Here is a 23,465-nt window from a genome sequence, read left to right as displayed (position 1 = left end):
GAAAAGGGTCTACAGGGTATTATTAAAACGTCTGAAATGAGTCTATAAGGTATTATTAAAACGTCTGAAAAGGGTCTATAGGGTATTATTAAAACGTCTGAAAAGGGTCTACAGGGTATTATTAAAACGTCTGAAATGAGTCTATAAGGTATTATTAAAACGTCTGAAATGAGTCTATAAGGTATTATTAAAACGTCTGAAAAGGGTCTGCAGGGTATTATTAAAACGTCTGAAATGGGTCTACAAGGTATTATTAAAACGTCTGAAAAGGGTCTACAAGGTATTATTAAAACGTCTGAAATGAGTCTATAAGGTATTATTAAAACGTCTGAAAACGGTCTACAGGGTATTATTAAAACGTCTGAAATGAGTCTATAAGGTATTATTAAAACGTCTGAAATGAGTCTATAAGGTATTATTAAAACGTCTGAAAAGTGTATACAGGGTATTATTAAAACGTCTGAAAAGGGTCTACAAGGTATTATTAAAACGTCTGAAAAGGGTCTACAAGGTATTATTAAAACGTCTGAAAAGGGTCAACAAGGTATTATTAAAACGTCTTAAATGGGTCTACAAGGTATTATTAAAACGTCTGAAAAGGGTCTACAAGGTATTATTAAAACGTCTGCAAAGGGTCTATAAGGTATTAATAAAACGTCTGAAATGAGTCTATAAGGTATTATTAAAACGTCTGAAATGGGTCTACAAGGTATTATTAAAACGTCTGAAAGGGTCTATAAGGTATTGTTAAAACGTCTGAAATGAGTCTATAAGGTATTATTAAAACGTCTGAAAAGGGTCTTCAAGGTATTATTAAAACGTCTGAAATGGGTCTCCAAGGTATTATTAAAACGTCTGAAATGAGTCTATAAGGTATTATTAAAACGTCTGAAATGAGTCTATGAGGTATTATTAAAACGTCTGAAATGAGTCTACAAGGTATTATTAAAACGTCTGAAAGGGTCTACAAGGTATTATTAAAACGTCTGAAATGAGTCTATAAGGTATAATTAAAACGTCTGAAATGGGTCTACAAGGTATTATTAAAACGTCTGAAATGAGTCTATAAGGTATTATTAAAACGTCTGAAATGGGTCTACAAGGTATTAATAAAACGTCTGAAAGGGTCTACAAGGTATTATTAAAACGTCTGAAATGAGTCTATAAGGTATAATTGAAACGTCTGAAATGGGTCAACAGGGTATTATTAAAACGTCTGAAAAGGGTCTACAAGGTATTATTAAAACGTCTGAAAAGGGTCTACAAGGTATTATTAAAACGTCTGAAAAGGGTCTACAAGGTATTATTAAAACGTCTGAAATGAGTCTATAAGGTATTATTAAAACGTCTGAATTGAGTCGATAAGGTATTATTAAAACGTCTGAAATGAGTCTATAAGGTATTATTAAAACGTCTGAAAAGTGTATACAGGGTATTATTAAAACGTCTGAAAAGGGTCTACAGGGTATTATTAAAACGTCTGAAAAGGGTCTACAGGGTATTATTAAAACGTCTGAAATGAGTCTATAAGGTATTATTAAAACGTCTGAAAAGGGTCTATAGGGTATTATTAAAACGTCTGAAAAGGGTCTACAGGGTATTATTAAAACGTCTGAAATGAGTTTATAAGGTATTATTAAAACGTCTGAAATGAGTCTATAAGGTATTATTAAAACGTCTGAAAAGGGTCTGCAGGGTATTATTAAAACGTCTGAAATGGGTCTACAAGGTATTATTAAAACGTCTGAAAAGGGTCTACAAGGTATTATTAAAACGTCTGAAATGAGTCTATAAGGTATTATTAAAACGTCTGAAAACGGTCTACAGGGTATTATTAAAACGTCTGAAATGAGTCTATAAGGTATTATTATAACGTCTGAAATGAGTCTATAAGGTATTATTAAAACGTCTGAAAAGTGTATACAGGGTATTATTAAAACGTCTGAAAAGGGTCTACAAGGTATTATTAAAACGTCTGAAAAGGGTCTACAAGGTATTATTAAAACGTCTGAAAAGGGTCAACAAGGTATTATTAAAACGTCTTAAATGGGTCTACAAGGTATTATTAAAACGTCTGAAAAGGGTCTACAAGGTATTATTAAAACGTCTGCAAAGGGTCTATAAGGTATTAATAAAACGTCTGAAATGAGTCTATAAGGTATTATTAAAACGTCTGAAATGGGTCTACAAGGTATTATTAAAACGTCTGAAAGGGTCTATAAGGTATTGTTAAAACGTCTGAAATGAGTCTATAAGGTATTATTAAAACGTCTGAAAAGGGTCTTCAAGGTATTATTAAAACGTCTGAAATGAGTCTATAAGGTATTATTAAAACGTCTGAAATGAGTCTATAAGGTATTATTAAAACGTCTGAAAAGGGTCTACAGGGTATTATTAAAACGTCTGAAAAGGGTCTACAAGGTATTATTAAAACGTCTGAAAAGGGTCTACAAGGTATTATTAAAACGTCTGAAAAGGGTCAACAAGGTATTATTAAAACGTCTTAAATGGGTCTACAAGGTATTATTAAAACGTCTGAAAAGGGTCTACAAGGTATTATTAAAACGTCTGAAAGGGTCTATAAGGTATTATTAAAACGTCTGAAATGAGTCTATAAGGTATTATTAAAACGTCTGAAATGGGTCTACAAGGTATTATTAAAACGTCTGAAAGGGTCTATAAGGTATTATTAAAACGTCTGAAATGAGTCTACAAGGTATTATTAAAACGTCTGCAAAGGGTCTATAAGGTATTATTAAAACGTCTGAAATGAGTCTATAAGGTATTATTAAAACGTCTGAAAAGGATCTTCAAGGTATTATTAAAACGTCTGAAATGGGTCGCCAAGGTATTATTAAAACGTCTGAAATGAGTCTATAAGGTATTATTAAAACGTCTGAAATGAGTCTATGAGGTTTTATTAAAACGTCTGAAATGAGTCTACAAGGTATTATTAAAACGTCTGAAAGGGTCTACAAGGTATTATTAAAACGTCTGAAATGAGTCTATAAGGTATAATTAAAACGTCTGAAATGGGTCTACAAGGTATTATTAAAACGTCTGAAATGAGTCTATAAGGTATTATTAAAACGTCTGAAATGGGTCTACAAGGTATTATTAAAACGTCTGAAAGGGTCTACAAGGTATTATTAAAACGTCTGAAATGACTCTATAAGGTATAATTAAAACGTCTGAAATGGGTCTACAAGGTATTATTAAAACGTCTGAAATGGGTCTACAAGGTCTTATTAAAACGTCTGTAAAGGGTCTACAAGGTATTATTAAAACGTCTGAAAAGGGTCTACAAGGTATTATTAAAACGTCTGAAAAGGGTCTACAAGGTATTATTAAAACGTCTGAAATAGGTCTACAAGGTATTATTAAAACGTCTGAAATGGGTCTACAAGGTCTTATTAAAACGTCTGAAATGGGTCTACACTTACAAGGTGTTATTAAAACGTCTGAAATGGGTCTACAAGGTATTATTAAAACGTCTGAAATGGGTCTACAAGGTATTATTAAAACGTCTGAAAGGGTCTACAAGGTATTATTAAAACGTCTGAAATGAGTCTATAAGGTATTATTAAAACGTCTGAAATGGGTCTACAAGGTATTATTAAAACGTCTGAAATGAGTCTATAAGGTATAATTGAAACGTCTGAAATGGGTCAACAGGGTATTATTAAAACGCTGAAATGGGTCTACAAGGTATTATTAAAACGTCTGAAAAGGGTCTATAAGGTATTATTAAAACGTCTGAAAAGGGTCTTCAAGGTATTATTAAAACGTCTGAAATGAGTCTATAAGGTATTATTAAAACGTCTGAAAAGGGTCTACAGGGTATTATTAAAACGTCTGAAAAGGGTCTACAAGGTATTATTAAAACGTCTGAAAAGGGTCTACAAGGTATTATTAAAACGTCTGAAAAGGGTCAACAAGGTATTATTAAAACGTCTTAAATGGGTCTACAAGGTATTATTAAAACGTCTGAAAAGGGTCTACAAGGTATTATTAAAACGTCTGAAAGGGTCTATAAGGTATTAATAAAACGTCTGAAATGAGTCTATAAGGTATTATTAAAACGTCTGAAATGGGTCTACAAGGTATTATTAAAACTTCTGAAAAGGGTCTACAAGGTATTAGTAAAACGTCTGAAATGAGTCTACAAGGTATTATTAAAACGTCTGCACAGGGTCTATAAGGTATTATTAAAACGTCTGAAATGAGTCTATAAGGTATTATTAAAACGTCTGAAAAGGGTCTTCAAGGTATTATTAAAACGTCTGAAATGGGTCTCCAAGGTATTATTAAAACGTCTGAAATGAGTCTATAAGGTATTATTAAAACGTCTGAAATGAGTCTATGAGGTATTATTAAAACGTCTGAAATGAGTCTACAAGGTATTATTAAAACGTCTGAAAGTGTCTACAAGGTATTATTAAAACGTCTGAAATGAGTCTATAAGGTATAATTAAAACGTCTGAAATGGGTCTACAAGGTATTATTAAAACGTCTGAAATGAGTCTATAAGGTATTATTAAAACGTCTGAAATGGGTCTACAAGGTATTAATAAAACGTCTGAAAGGGTCTACAAGGTATTATTAAAACGTCTGAAATGAGTCTATAAGGTATAATTGAAACGTCTGAAATGGGTCAACAGGGTATTATTAAAACGTCTGAAAAGGGTCTACAAGGTATTATTAAAACGTCTGAAAAGGGTCTACAAGGTATTATTAAAACGTCTGAAAAGGGTCTACAAGGTATTATTAAAACGTCTGAAATGAGTCTATAAGGTATTATTAAAACGTCTGAATTGAGTCTATAAGGTATTATTAAAACGTCTGAAATGAGTCTATAAGGTATTATTAAAACGTCTGAAAAGTGTATACAGGGTATTATTAAAACGTCTGAAAAGGGTCTACAGGGTATTATTAAAACGTCTGAAAAGGGTCTACAGGGTATTATTAAAACGTCTGAAATGAGTCTATAAGGTATTATTAAAACGTCTGAAAAGGGTCTATAGGGTATTATTAAAACGTCTGAAAAGGGTCTACAGGGTATTATTAAAACGTCTGAAATGAGTCTATAAGGTATTATTAAAACGTCTGAAATGAGTCTATAAGGTATTATTAAAACGTCTGAAAAGGGTCTGCAGGGTATTATTAAAACGTCTGAAATGGGTCTACAAGGTATTATTAAAACGTCTGAAAAGGGTCTACAAGGTATTATTAAAACGTCTGAAATGAGTCTATAAGGTATTATTAAAACGTCTGAAAACGGTCTACAGGGTATTATTAAAACGTCTGAAATGAGTCTATAAGGTATTATTAAAACGTCTGAAATGAGTCTATAAGGTATTATTAAAACGTCTGAAAAGGGTCTACAGGGTATTATTAAAACGTCTGAAAAGGGTCTACAAGGTATTATTAAAACGTCTGAAAAGGGTCTACAAGGTATTATTAAAACGTCTGAAAAGGGTCAACAAGGTATTATTAAAACGTCTTAAATGGGTCTACAAGGTATTATTAAAACGTCTGAAAAGGGTCTACAAGGTATTATTAAAACGTCTGAAAGGGTCTATAAGGTATTATTAAAACGTCTGAAATGAGTCTATAAGGTATTATTAAAACGTCTGAAATGGGTCTACAAGGTATTATTAAAACGTCTGAAAGGGTCTATAAGGTATTATTAAAACGTCTGAAATGAGTCTACAAGGTATTATTAAAACGTCTGCAAAGGGTCTATAAGGTATTATTAAAACGTCTGAAATGAGTCTATAAGGTATTATTAAAACGTCTGAAAAGGGTCTTCAAGGTATTATTAAAACGTCTGAAATGGGTCTCCAAGGTATTATTAAAACGTCTGAAATGAGTCTATAAGATATTATTAAAACGTCTGAAATGAGTCTATGAGGTATTATTAAAACGTCTGAAATGAGTCTACAAGGTATTATTAAAACGTCTGAAAGGGTCTACAAGGTATTATTAAAACGTCTGAAATGAGTCTATAAGGTATAATTAAAACGTCTGAAATGGGTCTACAAGGTATTATTAAAACGTCTGAAATGAGTCTATAAGGTATTATTAAAACGTCTGAAATGGGTCTACAAGGTATTATTAAAACGTCTGAAAGGGTCTACAAGGTATTATTAAAACGTCTGAAATGACTCTATAAGGTATAATTAAAACGTCTGAAATGGGTCTACAAGGTATTATTAAAACGTCTGAAATGTGTCTGCAAGGTATTATTAAAACGTCTGAAATGTGTCTGCAAGGTATTATTAAAACGTCTGAAATGAGTCTAGAAGGTATTATTAAAACTTCTGAAATGGGTCTACAGGGTATTATTAAAACGTCTGAAATGAGTCTATGAGGTTTTATTAAAACGTCTGAAATGAGTCTACAAGGTATTATTAAAACGTCTGAAAGGGTCTACAAGGTATTATTAAAACGTCTGAAATGACTCTATAAGGTATAATTAAAACGTCTGAAATGGGTCTACAAGGTATTATTAAAACGTCTGAAATGGGTCTACAAGGTCTTATTAAAACGTCTGTAAAGGGTCTACAAGGTATTATTAAAACGTCTGAAAAGGGTCTACAAGGTATTATTAAAACGTCTGAAAAGGGTCTACAAGGTATTATTAAAACGTCTGAAATAGGTCTACAAGGTATTATTAAAACGTCTGAAATGGGTCTACAAGGTCTTATTAAAACGTCTGAAATGGGTCTACACTTACAAGGTGTTATTAAAACGTCTGAAATGGGTCTACAAGGTATTATTAAAACGTCTGAAATGGGTCTACAAGGTATTATTAAAACGTCTGAAAGGGTCTACAAGGTATTATTAAAACGTCTGAAATGAGTCTATAAGGTATTATTAAAACGTCTGAAATGGGTCTACAAGGTATTATTAAAACGTCTGAAATGAGTCTATAAGGTATAATTGAAACGTCTGAAATGGGTCAACAGGGTATTATTAAAACGCTGAAATGGGTCTACAAGGTATTATTAAAACGTCTGAAAAGGGTCTATAAGGTATTATTAAAACGTCTGAAATGAGTCTATAAGGTATTATTAAAACGTCTGAAAAGGGTCTTCAAGGTATTATTAAAACGTCTGAAATGAGTCTATAAGGTATTATTAAAACGTCTGAAAAGGGTCTACAGGGTATTATTAAAACGTCTGAAAAGGGTCTACAAGGTATTATTAAAACGTCTGAAAAGGGTCTACAAGGTATTATTAAAACGTCTGAAAAGGGTCAACAAGGTATTATTAAAACGTCTTAAATGGGTCTACAAGGTATTATTAAAACGTCTGAAAAGGGTCTACAAGGTATTATTAAAACGTCTGAAAGGGTCTATAAGGTATTAATAAAACGTCTGAAATGAGTCTATAAGGTATTATTAAAACGTCTGAAATGGGTCTACAAGGTATTATTAAAACTTCTGAAAAGGGTCTATAAGGTATTAGTAAAACGTCTGAAATGAGTCTACAAGGTATTATTAAAACGTCTGCACAGGGTCTATAAGGTATTATTAAAACGTCTGAAATGAGTCTATAAGGTATTATTAAAACGTCTGAAAAGGGTCTTCAAGGTATTATTAAAACGTCTGAAATGGGTCTCCAAGGTATTATTAAAACGTCTGAAATGAGTCTATAAGGTATTATTAAAACGTCTGAAATGAGTCTATGAGGTATTATTAAAACGTCTGAAATGAGTCTACAAGGTATTATTAAAACGTCTGAAAGGGTCTACAAGGTATTATTAAAACGTCTGAAATGAGTCTATAAGGTATAATTAAAACGTCTGAAATGGGTCTACAAGGTATTATTAAAACGTCTGAAATGAGTCTATAAGGTATTATTAAAACGTCTGAAATGGGTCTACAAGGTATTAATAAAACGTCTGAAAGGGTCTACAAGGTATTATTAAAACGTCTGAAATGAGTCTATAAGGTATAATTGAAACGTCTGAAATGGGTCAACAGGGTATTATTAAAACGTCTGAAAAGGGTCTACAAGGTATTATTAAAACGTCTGAAAAGGGTCTACAAGGTATTATTAAAACGTCTGAAAAGGGTCTACAAGGTATTATTAAAACGTCTGAAATGAGTCTATAAGGTATTATTAAAACGTCTGAATTGAGTCTATAAGGTATTATTAAAACGTCTGAAATGAGTCTATAAGGTATTATTAAAACGTCTGAAAAGTGTATACAGGGTATTATTAAAACGTCTGAAAAGGGTCTACAGGGTATTATTAAAACGTCTGAAAAGGGTCTACAGGGTATTATTAAAACGTCTGAAATGAGTCTATAAGGTATTATTAAAACGTCTGAAAAGGGTCTATAGGGTATTATTAAAACGTCTGAAAAGGGTCTACAGGGTATTATTAAAACGTCTGAAATGAGTCTATAAGGTATTATTAAAACGTCTGAAATGAGTCTATAAGGTATTATTAAAACGTCTGAAAAGGGTCTGCAGGGTATTATTAAAACGTCTGAAATGGGTCTACAAGGTATTATTAAAACGTCTGAAAAGGGTCTACAAGGTATTATTAAAACGTCTGAAATGAGTCTATAAGGTATTATTAAAACGTCTGAAAACGGTCTACAGGGTATTATTAAAACGTCTGAAATGAGTCTATAAGGTATTATTAAAACGTCTGAAATGAGTCTATAAGGTATTATTAAAACGTCTGAAAAGGGTCTACAGGGTATTATTAAAACGTCTGAAAAGGGTCTACAAGGTATTATTAAAACGTCTGAAAAGGGTCTACAAGGTATTATTAAAACGTCTGAAAAGGGTCAACAAGGTATTATTAAAACGTCTTAAATGGGTCTACAAGGTATTATTAAAACGTCTGAAAAGGGTCTACAATGTATTATTAAAACGTCTGCAAAGGGTCTATAAGGTATTAATAAAACGTCTGAAATGAGTCTATAAGGTATTATTAAAACGTCTGAAATGGGTCTACAAGGTATTATTAAAACGTCTGAAAGGGTCTATAAGGTATTATTAAAACGTCTGAAATGAGTCTATAAGGTATTATTAAAACGTCTGAAAAGGGTCTTCAAGGTATTATTAAAACGTCTGAAATGAGTCTATAAGGTATTATTAAAACGTCTGAAATGAGTCTATAAGGTATTATTAAAACGTCTGAAAAGGGTCTACAGGGTATTATTAAAACGTCTGAAAAGGGTCTACAAGGTATTATTAAAACGTCTGAAAAGGGTCTACAAGGTATTATTAAAACGTCTGAAAAGGGTCAACAAGGTATTATTAAAACGTCTTAAATGGGTCTACAAGGTATTATTAAAACGTCTGAAAAGGGTCTACAAGGTATTATTAAAACGTCTGAAAGGGTCTATAAGGTATTATTAAAACGTCTGAAATGAGTCTATAAGGTATTATTAAAACGTCTGAAATGGGTCTACAAGGTATTATTAAAACGTCTGAAAGGGTCTATAAGGTATTATTAAAACGTCTGAAATGAGTCTACAAGGTATTATTAAAACGTCTGCAAAGGGTCTATAAGGTATTATTAAAACGTCTGAAATGAGTCTATAAGGTATTATTAAAACGTCTGAAAAGGGTCTTCAAGGTATTATTAAAACGTCTGAAATGGGTCTCCAAGGTATTATTAAAACGTCTGAAATGAGTCTATAAGATATTATTAAAACGTCTGAAATGAGTCTATGAGGTATTATTAAAACGTCTGAAATGAGTCTACAAGGTATTATTAAAACGTCTGAAAGGGTCTACAAGGTATTATTAAAACGTCTGAAATGAGTCTATAAGGTATAATTAAAACGTCTGAAATGGGTCTACAAGGTATTATTAAAACGTCTGAAATGAGTCTATAAGGTATTATTAAAACGTCTGAAATGGGTCTACAAGGTATTATTAAAACGTCTGAAAGGGTCTACAAGGTATTATTAAAACGTCTGAAATGACTCTATAAGGTATAATTAAAACGTCTGAAATGGGTCTACAAGGTATTATTAAAACGTCTGAAATGTGTCTGCAAGGTATTATTAAAACGTCTGAAATGTGTCTGCAAGGTATTATTAAAACGTCTGAAATGAGTCTAGAAGGTATTATTAAAACTTCTGAAATGGGTCTACAGGGTATTATTAAATCGTCTGAAATGGGTCAACAGGGTATTATTAAAACGTCTGAAAAGGGTCTACAAGGTATTATTAAAACGTCTGAAATTGTTCTACAAGGTATTATTAAAACGTCTGAAATGAGTCGATAAGGTATTATTAAAACGTCTGAAATGGGTCAACAGGGTATTATTTAAACGTCTGAAAAGGGTCTACAAGGTATTATTAAAACGTCTGAAATGGGTCTACAAGGTATTATTAAAACGTCTGAAATGAGTCTATAAGGTATTATTAAAACGTCTGAAATGGGTCAACAGGGTTTTATTAAAACTTCTGAAATGGGTCTACAGGGTATTATTAAATCGTCTGAAAAGGGTCTACAGGGTATTATTAAAACGTCTGAAATGGGTCTACAAGGTATTATTAAAACGTCTGAAATGGGTCAACAGGGTATTATTAAAACGTCTGAAATGGGTCTACAAGGTATTATTAAAACGTCTGAAATGGGTCTACACTTACAAGGTATTATTAAAACGTCTGAAATGAGTCTATAAGGTATAATTAAAACGTCTGAAATGGGTCTACAAGGTATTATTAAAACGTCTGAAATGAGTCTATAAGGTATTATTAAAACGTCTGAAATGGGTCTACAAGGTATTATTAAAACGTCTGAAAGGGTCTACAAGGTATTATTAAAACGTCTGAAATGACTCTATAAGGTATAATTAAAACGTCTGAAATGGGTCTACAAGGTATTATTAAAACGTCTGAAATGTGTCTGCAAGGTATTATTAAAACGTCTGAAATGTGTCTGCAAGGTATTATTAAAACGTCTGAAATGAGTCTAGAAGGTATTATTAAAACTTCTGAAATGGGTCTACAGGGTATTATTAAATCGTCTGAAATGGGTCAACAGGGTATTATTAAAACGTCTGAAAAGGGTCTACAAGGTATTATTAAAACGTCTGAAATTGTTCTACAAGGTATTATTAAAACGTCTGAAATGAGTCGATAAGGTATTATTAAAACGTCTGAAATGGGTCAACAGGGTATTATTTAAACGTCTGAAAAGGGTCTACAAGGTATTATTAAAACGTCTGAAAAGGGTCTACAAGGTATTATTAAAACGTCTGAAATGAGTCTATAAGGTATTATTAAAACGTCTGAAAACGGTCTACAGGGTATTATTAAAACGTCTGAAATGAGTCTATAAGGTATTATTAAAACGTCTGAAATGAGTCTATAAGGTATTATTAAAACGTCTGAAAAGGGTCTACAGGGTATTATTAAAACGTCTGAAAAGGGTCTACAAGGTATTATTAAAACGTCTGAAAAGGGTCTACAAGGTATTATTAAAACGTCTGAAAAGGGTCAACAAGGTATTATTAAAACGTCTTAAATGGGTCTACAAGGTATTATTAAAACGTCTGAAAAGGGTCTACAATGTATTATTAAAACGTCTGCAAAGGGTCTATAAGGTATTAATAAAACGTCTGAAATGAGTCTATAAGGTATTATTAAAACGTCTGAAATGGGTCTACAAGGTATTATTAAAACGTCTGAAAGGGTCTATAAGGTATTATTAAAACGTCTGAAATGAGTCTATAAGGTATTATTAAAACGTCTGAAAAGGGTCTTCAAGGTATTATTAAAACGTCTGAAATGAGTCTATAAGGTATTATTAAAACGTCTGAAATGAGTCTATAAGGTATTATTAAAACGTCTGAAAAGGGTCTACAGGGTATTATTAAAACGTCTGAAAAGGGTCTACAAGGTATTATTAAAACGTCTGAAAAGGGTCTACAAGGTATTATTAAAACGTCTGAAAAGGGTCAACAAGGTATTATTAAAACGTCTTAAATGGGTCTACAAGGTATTATTAAAACGTCTGAAAAGGGTCTACAAGGTATTATTAAAACGTCTGAAAGGGTCTATAAGGTATTATTAAAACGTCTGAAATGAGTCTATAAGGTATTATTAAAACGTCTGAAATGGGTCTACAAGGTATTATTAAAACGTCTGAAAGGGTCTATAAGGTATTATTAAAACGTCTGAAATGAGTCTACAAGGTATTATTAAAACGTCTGCAAAGGGTCTATAAGGTATTATTAAAACGTCTGAAATGAGTCTATAAGGTATTATTAAAACGTCTGAAAAGGGTCTTCAAGGTATTATTAAAACGTCTGAAATGGGTCTCCAAGGTATTATTAAAACGTCTGAAATGAGTCTATAAGATATTATTAAAACGTCTGAAATGAGTCTATGAGGTATTATTAAAACGTCTGAAATGAGTCTACAAGGTATTATTAAAACGTCTGAAAGGGTCTACAAGGTATTATTAAAACGTCTGAAATGAGTCTATAAGGTATAATTAAAACGTCTGAAATGGGTCTACAAGGTATTATTAAAACGTCTGAAATGAGTCTATAAGGTATTATTAAAACGTCTGAAATGGGTCTACAAGGTATTATTAAAACGTCTGAAAGGGTCTACAAGGTATTATTAAAACGTCTGAAATGACTCTATAAGGTATAATTAAAACGTCTGAAATGGGTCTACAAGGTATTATTAAAACGTCTGAAATGTGTCTGCAAGGTATTATTAAAACGTCTGAAATGTGTCTGCAAGGTATTATTAAAACGTCTGAAATGAGTCTAGAAGGTATTATTAAAACTTCTGAAATGGGTCTACAGGGTATTATTAAATCGTCTGAAATGGGTCAACAGGGTATTATTAAAACGTCTGAAAAGGGTCTACAAGGTATTATTAAAACGTCTGAAATTGTTCTACAAGGTATTATTAAAACGTCTGAAATGAGTCGATAAGGTATTATTAAAACGTCTGAAATGGGTCAACAGGGTATTATTTAAACGTCTGAAAAGGGTCTACAAGGTATTATTAAAACGTCTGAAATGGGTCTACAAGGTATTATTAAAACGTCTGAAATGAGTCTATAAGGTATTATTAAAACGTCTGAAATGGGTCAACAGGGTTTTATTAAAACTTCTGAAATGGGTCTACAGGGTATTATTAAATCGTCTGAAAAGGGTCTACAGGGTATTATTAAAACGTCTGAAATGGGTCTACAAGGTATTATTAAAACGTCTGAAATGGGTCAACAGGGTATTATTAAAACGTCTGAAATGGGTCTACAAGGTATTATTAAAACGTCTGAAATGGGTCTACACTTACAAGGTATTATTAAAACGTCTGAAATGAGTCTATAAGGTATAATTAAAACGTCTGAAATGGGTCTACAAGGTATTATTAAAACGTCTGAAATGAGTCTATAAGGTATTATTAAAACGTCTGAAATGGGTCTACAAGGTATTATTAAAACGTCTGAAAGGGTCTACAAGGTATTATTAAAACGTCTGAAATGACTCTATAAGGTATAATTAAAACGTCTGAAATGGGTCTACAAGGTATTATTAAAACGTCTGAAATGTGTCTGCAAGGTATTATTAAAACGTCTGAAATGTGTCTGCAAGGTATTATTAAAACGTCTGAAATGAGTCTAGAAGGTATTATTAAAACTTCTGAAATGGGTCTACAGGGTATTATTAAATCGTCTGAAAAGGGTCTACAGGGTATTATTAAAACGTCTGAAATGGGTCTACAAGGTATTAATAAAACGTCTGAAATGGGTCTACAAGGTATTATTAAAACGTCTGAAATGGGTCTACAAGGTATTATTAAAACGTCTGAAATGGGTCTCCAAGGTATTATTAAAACGTCTGAAATGAGTCTATAAGGTATTATTAAAACGTCTGAAATGAGTCTATGAGGTATTATTAAAACGTCTGAAAAGGGTCTACAAGGTATTATTAAAACGTCTGAAAGGGTCTACAAGGTATTATTAAAACGTCTGAAATGAGTCTATAAGGTATAATTAAAACGTCTGAAATGGGTCTACAAGGTATTATTAAAACGTCTGAAATGAGTCTATAAGGTATTATTAAAACGTCTGAGATGAGTCTATAAGGTATTATTAAAACGTCTGAAAAGGGTCTACAGGGTATTATTAAAACGTCTGAAATGAGTCTATAAGGTATTATTAAAACGTCTGAAATGGGTCTACAAGGTATTATTAAAACGTCTGAAAAGGGTCTACAGGGTATTATTAAAACGTCTGAAATGAGTCTATAAGGTATTATTAAAACGTCTGAAATGAGTCGATAAGGTATTATTAAAACGTCTGAAATGAGTCTATAAGGTATTATTAAAACGTCTGAAAAGGGTCTACAGGGTATTATTAAAACGTCTGAAATGAGTCTATAAGGTATTATTAAAACGTCTGAAATGGGTCTACAAGGTATTATTAAAACGTCTGAAAAGGGTCTACAAGGTATTATTAAAACGTCTGAAATGGGTCTACAGGGTATTATTAAATCGTCTGAAATGGGTCAACAGGGTATTATTAAAACGTCTGAAAAGGGTCTACAAGGTATTATTAAAACGTCTGAAATTGTTCTACAAGGTATTATTAAAACGTCTGAAATGTGTCTGCAAGGTATTATTAAAACGTCTGAAATGTGTCTGCAAGGTATTATTAAAACGTCTGACATGAGTCTAGAAGGTATTATTAAAACTTCTTAAATGGGTCTACAGGGTATTATTAAATCGTCTGAAATGGGTCAACAGGGTATTATTAAAACGTCTGAAAAGGGTCTACAAGGTATTATTAAAACGTCTGAAATTGTTCTACAAGGTATTATTAAAACGTATGAAATGAGTCGATAAGGTATTATTAAAACGTCTGAAATGGGTCAACAGGGTATTATTTAAACGTCTGAAAAGGGTCTACAAGGTATTATTAAAACGTCTGAAATGGGTCTACAAGGTATTATTAAAACGTCTGAAAGGGTCGACAAGGTATTATTAAAACTTCTGAAATAGGTCTACAAGGTATTATTAAAACGTCTGAAATGGGTCTACAAGGTCTTATTAAAACGTCTGTAAAGGGTCTACAAGGTATTATTAAAACGTCTGAAAAGGGTCTACAAGGTATTATTAAAACGTCTGAAAAGGGTCTACAAGGTATTATAAAAACGTCTGAAATAGGTCTACAAGGTATTATTAAAACGTCTGAAATGGGTCTACAAGGTCTTATTAAAACGTCTGAAATGGGTCTACACTTACAAGGTGTTATTAAAACGTCTGAAATGGGTCTACAAGGTATTATTAAAACGTCTGAAATGGGTCTACAAGGTATTATTAAAACGTCTGAAAAGGGTCTACAAGGTATTATTAAAACGTCTGAAATGAGTCTATAAGGTATTATTAAAACGTCTGAAATGGGTCTACAAGGTATTATTAAAACGTCTGAAATGAGTCTATAAGGTATAATTGAAACGTCTGAAATGGGTCAACAGGGTGTTATTAAAACGTCTGAAAAGGGTCTACAAGGTATTATTAAAACGTCTGAAAAGGGTCTACAAGGTATTATTAAAACGTCTGAAAAGGGTCTACAAGGTATTATTAAAACGTCTGAAATGAGTCTATAAGGTATTATTAAAACGTCTGAAATGAGTCTATAAGGTATTATTAAAACGTCTGAAATGAGTCTATAAGGTATTATTAAAACGTCTGAAAAGGGTATACAGGGTATTATTAAAACGTCTGAAAAGGGTCTACAGGGTATTATTAAAACGTCTGAAAAGGGTCTACAGGGTATTATTAAAACGTCTGAAATGAGTCTATAAGGTATTATTAAAACGTCTGAAAAGGGTCTATAGGGTATTATTAAAACGTCTGAAAAGGGTCTACAGGGTATTATTAAAACGTCTGAAATGAGTCTATAAGGTATTATTAAAACGTCTGAAATGAGTCTATAAGGTATTATTAAAACGTCTGAAAAGGGTCTGCAGGGTATTATTAAAACGTCTAAAATGGGTCTACAAGGTATTATTAAAACGTCTGAAAGGGTCTACAAGGTATTATTAAAACGTCTGAAATGAGTCTATAAGGTATTATTAAAACGTCTGAAAACGGTCTACAGGGTATTATTAAAACCTCTGAAATGAGTCTATAAGGTATTATTAAAACGTCTGAAAATGAGTCTATAAGGTATTATTAAAACGTCTGAAAAGGGTCTACAGGGTATTATTAAAACGTCTGAAAAGGGTCGACAAGGTATTATTAAAACGTCTGAAAAGGGTCTACAAGGTATTATTAAAACGTCTGAAAAGGGTCAACAAGGTATTATTAAAACGTCTTAAATGGGTCTACAAGGTATTATTAAAACGTCTGAAAAGGGTCTAAAAGGTATTATTAAAACGTCTGAAAAGGGTCTATAAGGTATTAGTAAAACGTCTGAAATGAGTCTATAAGGTATTATTAAAACGTCTGAAATGGGTCTACAAGGTATTATTAAAACGTCTGAAAAGAGTCTATAAGGTATTATTAAAACGTCTGAAAAGGGTCTTCAAGGTATTATTAAAACGTCTGAAATGAGTCTATAAGGTATTATTAAAACGTCTGAAATGGGTCTCCAAGGTATTATTAAAACGTCTGAAATGAGTCTATAAGGTATTATTAAAACGTCTGAAATGAGTCTATGAGGTATTATTAAAACGTTTGAAATGAGTCTACAAGGTATTATTAAAACGTCTGAAAGGGTCTACAAGGTATTATTAAAACGTCTGAAATGAGTCTATAAGGTATAATTAAAACGTCTGAAATGGGTCTACAAGGTATTATTAAAACGTCTGAAATGAGTCTATAAGGTATTATTAAAACGTCTGAAATGGGTCTACAAGGTATTATTAAAACGTCTGAAAGGGTCTACAAGGTATTATTAAAACGTCTGAAATGAGTCTATAAGGTATAATTAAAACGTCTGAAATGGGTCTACAAGGTATGATTAAAACGTCTGAAATGTGTCTGCAAGGTATTATTAAAACGTCTGAAATGTGTCTGCAAGGTATTATTAAAACGTCTGAAATGAGTCTAGAAGGTATTATTAAAACTTCTGAAATGGGTCTACAGGGTATTATTAAATCGTCTGAAATGGGTCAACAGGGTATTATTAAAACGTCTGAAAAGGGTCTACAAGGTATTATTAAAACGTCTGAAATTGTTCTACAAGGTATTATTAAAACGTCTGAAATGAGTCGATAAGGTATTATTAAAACGTCTGAAATGGGTCAACAGGGTATTATTTAAACGTCTGAAAAGGGTCTACAAGGTATTATTAAAACGTCTGAAATGGGTCTACAAGGTATTATTAAAACGTCTGAAGTGAGTCTATAAGGTATTATTAAAACGTCTGAAATGGGTCAACAGGGTTTTATTAAAACTTCTGAAATGGGTCTACAGGGTATTATTAAATCGTCTGAAAAGGGTCTACAGGGTATTATTAAAACGTCTGAAATGGGTCTACAAGGTATTATTAAAACGTCTGAAATGGGTCAACAGGGTATTATTAAAACGTCTGAAATGGGTCTACAAGGTATTATTAAAACGTCTGAAATGGGTCTACACTTACAAGGTGTTATTAAAACGTCTGAAATGGGTCTACAAGGTATTATTAAAACGTCTGAAATGGGTCTACAAGGTATTATTAAAACGTCTGAAAAGGGTCTACAAGGTATTATTAAAACGTCTGAAATGGGTCAACAGGGTATTATTAAAACGTCTGAAAAGGGTCTACAAGGTATTATTAAAACGTCTGAAATGGGTCTACAAGGTATTAATAAAACGTCTGAAATGGGTCTACAAGGTATTATTAAAACGTCTGAAATGGGTCTACAAGGTATTATTAAAACGTCTGAAATGTGTCTGCAAGGTATTATTAAAACGTCTGAAATGAGTCTATAAGGTATTATTAAAACTTGTGAAATGGGTCTACAGGGTATAATTAAAACGTCTGAAAAGGGCCTACAGGGTATTATTAAAACGTCTGAAATGGGTCAACCGGGTATTATTAAAACGTCTGAAAATGGTCTACAGGGTATTATTAAATCGTCTGAAATGAGTCTATAAGGTATTATTAAAACGTCTGAAATGAGTCTATAAGGTATAAATAAAACGTCTGAAATGAGTCTAGAAGGTATTATTAAAACGTCTGAAAAGGGTCTACAAGGTATTATTAAAACGTCTGAAAAGGGTCTACAGGTTATTATTAAAACGTCTGAAAAGGGTCTACAAGGTATTATTAAAACGTCTGAAAAGGGTCTACAAGGTATTATTAAAACGTCTGAAAAGGGTCAACAAGGTATTATTAAAACGTCTGAAATGGGTTTTACAAGGTATTATTAAAACGTCTGAAAAGGGTCTACAAGGTATTATTAAAACGTCTGAAAAGGGTCTACAAGGTATTATTAAAACGTCTGAAATGAGTCTATAAGGTATTATTAAAACGTCTGAAAAGGGTCTTCAAGGTATTATTAAAACGTCTGAAATGAGTCTATAAGGTATTATTACAAAGGCCGGAACTGGGTCTCCAAGGTATTATTAAAACGTCTGAAATGAGTCTATAAGGTATTATTAAAACGTCTGAAATGGGTCTACAAGGTATTATTAAAACGTCTGAAATGAGTCTATAAGGTATTATTAAAACGTCTGAAATGAGTCTATAAGGTATTATTAAAACGTCTGAAAAGGGTCTACAAGGTATTATTAAAACGTCTGAAATGAGTCTATAAGGTATAATTAAAACGTCTGAAATGGGTCTACAAGGTATTATTAAAACGTCTGAAATGAGTCTATAAGGTATTATTAAAACGTCTGAAATGAGTCTATAAGGTATTATTAAAACGTCTGAAATGAGTCTATAAGGTATTATTAAAACGTCTGAATTGAGTCTATAAGGTATTATTAAAACGTCTGAAATGAGTCTATAAGGTATTATTAAAACGTCTGAAATGAGTCTATAAGGTATTATTAAAACGTCTGAAAAGGGTCTACAAGGTATTATTAAAACGTCTGAAATGAGTCTATAAGGTATAATTAAAACGTCTGAAATGGGTCTACAAGGTATTATTAAAACGTCTGAAATGAGTCTATAAGGTATTATTAAAACGTCTGAAATGGGTCTACAAGGTATTATTAAAACGTCTGAAATGAGTCTATAAGGTATTATTAAAACGTCTGAATTGAGTCTATAAGGTATTATTAAAACGTCTGAAATGAGTCTATAAGGTATTATTAAAACGTCTGAAAAGGGTCTACAGGGTATTATTAAAACGTCTGAAAAGGGTCTACAGGGTATTATTAAAACGTCTGAAATGAGTCTATAAGGTATTATTAAAACGTCTGAAAAGGGTCTACAGTAGGCTGGGCCAAATCAGGGGTGATTTTCAATTTTTCATACTACAAGGTTGTAATTTACCTAAAAGTTGTGGCTGGGTAACAGAAACAAAACCATGAAATTGTTTTTCAAAAATATTGACGTCTTACGGTAAAACAGCCCGTTACCATAGCAACCGTTACAGACGACTCAAAAAATTCCAAAAATCGATGATTTCTCAGGCTGTGTGTGACCCCCAGAGTTGATTCTGGTACCAAAAGATTCAGAATTGAAAGCCAAGGATGATTGGATAGCTTAACAATGTCTGTGACACAATTCAATACAACTTTTATCCCAAAAACTCGTTTTTATCTCAAATGTAAGGCATTTGTTTGAAAAAAAAATGAAAATTTTGCTTTTTAATCATAGGATAATCATTAATCAGAGCTATAGTCAAATTAAATGTACTTTAAATTAACTTTTGTCATTGATTAAGCTTTTTTGTCTCAAATTTAAGGTCTGACATTGAACATTGATAACAAAATAAAAAACCTAGTCCCAATTGTAATCAATGGAGGCCAATGACTTCTTAGTCACAACCTCAGTGGATGTTGCCAGTCCATGCAGCTTCTCCCTGACGCCCTTCACAACCCTGTATAGAGCCTGGAGCTGCGCCTCAGATTTGGGGGCCTTGTTAGTGTTCAAATCTGTGGCGAGTCCAAGTGTCCGCTCTGCTGCGTCATTGACAACTGGGAGTTTGGCCACAACTTCCTTGCCATGACGATAGCTGTCTGAGGTGGGCCACTGTGCAACGGGGAGCTTGACAAAACTGGAGTCAATACCCAAGAGTTCAAACATGCTCCAAGAGTCGTAACCAACAAAGTCTTTGAGGGCTTTACTCCCCAATTGCTGTGAGGCTGGCATCTCCTGTATCATGATATGTGCAGTCCCATGGTACCTGAGCATAGCCCTTCTCATAGTCTGCTTGTCAGATGACGTTCTGTCCGAGAAGAGTGCCAAAGAGACCAATCTCTCTGAGAGGTACCACAAATGGTTTTGTAGCTTCTCTCGGGCCACAGTCACAAAGGACAGAAATTTGGCAGGCCACTTTGTTGGATTCTTTGCGATACTGGCCTCAGCCTTGAGGAGGTTCTTCATCAGGTACATGTCGTTAGATGGTGCATCTGCAGCACTGGTACATGTCAACCACGCTTTAGTGTAGAAGACTGACATGAATGCAGCGAGACTGGTTATGTCTTCCAGCTCTTTGGGTGTGTAGATATCTCCCAGCTGCCAACGGAAGAGTGCCACCTTTATAGTGTATAAAGTCTTGCTCATCCAACGGGCGTGGTGGAATGCCCCAGGAGCTTTGATAGTGATGGTCCTCATACCATCAGGGACAGTCCCTCCAAGAAACAGCAGTGTGAGGTGTGCCAGCTCCAGGTAGTCGTGTCAAAGAGTCTCCTTTGTGCTATTGTCCATCCACGTCTGAAGGAAGGTGATGGTGGCATGTACATGGCCAGCCAGCTCTCTCTGTTGAGCAGACACCTCGACCAATGTGTAGTTGCCCTGGTCCAATTCACTCCAAGTGTTGAGCAGTCGCTTGAACAGCTGTTCATTAGGTCCTGTGGTGGGGCCATACACTATTGAGCAAGACGCCCCTCCAACCAATTCGTGGATGTGGTGCCGACACGCCAGTTGCAGAAGACTCCTGCCAAACTCAGTCTCCAGTCTTACTACGACTCCACTCTTGACCCCAGAGTTCACTGCCGTTGTATCGAAGACAAGAGCGCCTATCCTTGATGTGTGCAAGACCGCCTTGAACGCCCTGATGAATGGTTACAGTAACAACCGAAAGCAGGCATTAAAATTAATGATTGTAAGCTGCTTTTGTTAACTTTTTTTTATTGAAATGAAGATGGCCAAATTTAAACAACGTTATAACAGTTATAAAAACTGGACAATACAAGGTTGTAAAAGACAATTTAAAGTAAATTTAATCTGATTAATGGTTATCCTATGATTAAAAAGCAAAATTTTCAATTTTTTTCCATAAATATGCTTGAAATTTCAGACAAAAATCAGTTTTTTGGATAAAAGTGGTATTGAATTGTGTCACAGACATTGTTAAGCTATCCAATCATCCTTGGCTTTCAATTCTGCATCTTTTGGTACCAGAATCAACTCTGGGGGTCAAACACAGCTTGAGAAATCGTCAATTTAGGCATTTTTTGAGTCGTCTGTAACTGTTGCTATGGTAACGGGCTGTCTGACCGTAAAACGTCAATATTTTTGAAATTTTTTTTCATGATTTTGTTCCTGATACTCACTCACAACTTTTAGGTAAATTACATTGAATTAGGAAAATCACCTCCGATTTGGCCCAGCCTAATCTACAGGGTATTATTAAAACGTCTGAAATGAGTCTATAAGGTATTATTAAAACGTCTGAAATGGGTCTACAAGGTATTATTAAAACGTCTGAAAAGGGTCTACAGGGTATTATTAAAACGTCTGAAATGAGTCTATAAGGTATTATTAAAACGTCTGAAATGAGTCGATAAGGTATTATTAAAACGTCTGAAATGAGTCTATAAGGTATTATTAAAACGTCTGAAAAGGGTCTACAGGGTATTATTAAAACGTCTGAAATGAGTCTATAAGGTATTATTAAAACGTCTGAAATGGGTCTACAAGGTATTATTAAGACGTCTGAAAAGGGTCTACAAGGTATTATTAAAACGTCTGAAATGGGTCTACAGGGTATTATTAAATCGTCTGAAATGGGTCAACAGGGTATTATTAAAACGTCTGAAAAGGGTCTACAAGGTATTATTAAAACGTCTGAAATTGTTCTACAAGGTATTATTAAAACGTCTGAAATGTGTCTGCAAGGTATTATTAAAACGTCTGAAATGAGTCTAGAAGGTATTATTAAAACTTCTGAAATGGGTCTACAGGGTATTATTAAATCGTCTGAAATGGGTCAACAGGGTATTATTAAAACGTCTGAAAAGGGTCTACAAGGTATTATTAAAACGTCTGAAATTGTTCTACAAGGTATTATTAAAACGTCTGAAATGAGTCGATAAGGTATTATTAAAACGTCTGAAATGGGTCAACAGGGTATTATTTAAACGTCTGAAAAGGGTCTACAAGGTATTATTAAAACGTCTGAAATGGGTCTACAAGGTATTATTAAAACGTCTGAAAGGGTCGACAAGGTATTATTAAAACGTCTGAAATAGGTCTACAAGGTATTATTAAAACGTCTGAAATGGGTCTACAAGGTCTTATTAAAACGTCTGTAAAGGGTCTACAAGGTATTATTAAAACGTCTGAAAAGGGTCTACAAGGTATTATTAAAACGTCTGAAAAGGGTCTCCAAGGTATTATTAAAACGTCTGAAATAGGTCTACAAGGTATTATTAAAACGTCTGAAATGGGTCTACAAGGTCTTATTAAAACGTCTGAAATGGGTCTACACTTACAAGGTGTTATTAAAACGTCTGAAATGGGTCTACAAGGTATTATTAAAACGTCTGAAATGGGTCTACAAGGTATTATTAAAACGTCTGAAAGGGTCTACAAGGTATTATTAAAACGTCTGAAATGAGTCTATAAGGTATTATTAAAACGTCTGAAATGGGTCCACAAGGTATTATTAAAACGTCTGAAATGAGTCTATAAGGTATAATTGAAACGTCTGAAATGGGTCAACAGGGTATTATTAAAACGCTGAAATGGGTCTTCAAGGTATTATTAAAACGTCTGAAAAGGGTCTATAAGGTATTATTAAAACGTCTGAAATGAGTCTATAAGGTATTATTAAAACGTCTGAAAAGGGTCTTCAAGGTATTATTAAAACGTCTGAAATGAGTCTATAAGGTATTATTAAAACGTCTGAAAAGGGTCTACAGGGTATTATTAAAACGTCTGAAAAGGGTCTACAAGGTATTATTAAAACGTCTGAAAAGGGTCTACAAGGTATTATTAAAACGTCTGAAAAGGGTCAACAAGGTATTATTAAAACGTCTTAAATGGGTCTACAAGGTATTATTAAAACGTCTGAAAAGGCTCTACAAGGTATTATTAAAACGTCTGAAAGGGTCTATAAGGTATT

Source organism: Myxine glutinosa, chromosome 9 (genome assembly GCF_964187855.1).
Source record: "Myxine glutinosa chromosome 9, kmMyxGlut1.1, whole genome shotgun sequence".
Lineage (NCBI taxonomy): Eukaryota > Metazoa > Chordata > Myxini > Myxiniformes > Myxinidae > Myxine > Myxine glutinosa.
This window is presented reverse-complemented; position numbering follows the sequence as displayed.